Source organism: Gavialis gangeticus, unplaced genomic scaffold (genome assembly GCF_001723915.1).
Source record: "Gavialis gangeticus isolate Ggan-Ray unplaced genomic scaffold, GavGan_comp1, whole genome shotgun sequence".
In the NCBI taxonomy this organism is placed as follows: Eukaryota; Metazoa; Chordata; order Crocodylia; family Gavialidae; genus Gavialis; species Gavialis gangeticus.
The window spans coordinates 20,100,335-20,101,791 of record NW_017729032.1 but is presented as its reverse complement, the minus strand read 5'-3'; positions in this window follow the sequence as shown (position 1 = coordinate 20,101,791).

Genomic DNA, 1,457 nt, shown 5'->3' with positions numbered 1-1,457 from the left:
AGTGTTTGCATAGGGTGCCAGGTTGGTGGCAGTGGCAAGGTTGAGTCCTTGCTCCCTCCCACTCCACCATGTTTCCCCTGCCAGGCAGGGCTGGGGACAGCAGTGTCAGTGGATGAGTCCCCCTTCCAGTGCCTGCTCCAATGTATTGAATGCACCTAGGGAAGAGAACATAAGGCCAGTATTTTGTAAAACCTTTGGAAAAAGTGACTATAAAATGACAACACTCGTATTACCTCTGTGAACTCAGTTATAACATACAGATTATATGCTGAATGCTTCAAAGCACTGTCTAATCATTAGGTTTTGTTTCCAGATTTTTAGCATTTTTTCTTCTATATGTTTTGCAGAGAAAGACAGCATGGACATTGCTACCAATTCTTCAGGATTCCTTTCTTCCTCCTACCCTTGAACTGTTAAATAAGCTCTTGCAACATTTTTGTTAGGGTAGCTATTAGAGGCAGAAGGAACCCCATGCAATTCTTGAATGCCTGAGGGCAGTGGTTTTCAGGGGTTTTGAATGCCTGAGGACAGTGGTGTTCAGGGGTCTTGAATGCCTGAGGGCAGGGATACACGTACCCCTGGGGTTCTGTAGTGCTTTGCCAAAGGACGTGTCCAAATTTTAATAATGGAAGTGGAACCGCTGATTGGTTAAGGCACAGTAAGTAAAGGCAATACTGCACATTAACATCAATGTCAACGCTTCCTAAACAATGGACTTGCGGAGACACATTGGGTGTAGGGTGTAAGAGCAGCAATATTTTTCAGGTAAGAGGTGTATAGCCAACACATTTGAAAACTGCTGTTCTGGGGTAAATCTGCAGGCCTGGAAGTCCAAATAACCTTTTTGCGTGGAAACAGGATAATCAGCATTGGAGCCAATGAAAGACTATTAAAAATGTAACCAGTTACCAAGTCACTTTTTAGAATATGACTGTGCTTTAAACACTGCAGAGGTCATTTGGGATTAGAAGCTCGTTAGGGGTAATTTATAGCTAACAATTTCAAGGGCATGGATCAACAATTAATAGATCAAATGTTCATGGACAGAATACGAGTCCCTAAACACTGTAAAACCAGGGAAGTTCTACTGCCTGAGGACAGGGACTTGAGAGTTTGTATGTAGGGACTGTAGCCACAGAATTCAGTTCCACGATAGCCTGAACGCAAGCTAGCTGAGAGGCACCTGATGTCGGCATACAGATGTGGACAGAAAATGGGGTCCAAACTATACTGATTAGCTGTCCCAAATCAGAGTATAGGGGGTCTGGTGTGGTATTTGGGTCCACTTCTGAGGCCATATGAAGGCGATGTGATGCTGTGCAACAGCACTGAAGTCTGTCCTCCTACTTGCTGAAAGGAAGGAGTATTCCCACCCACCCTCAGCCCCAAGCCACATTCCCCTTTTCCCACCATACACACACCCCACCCCAACCACACCCCACACACAATATACAAGA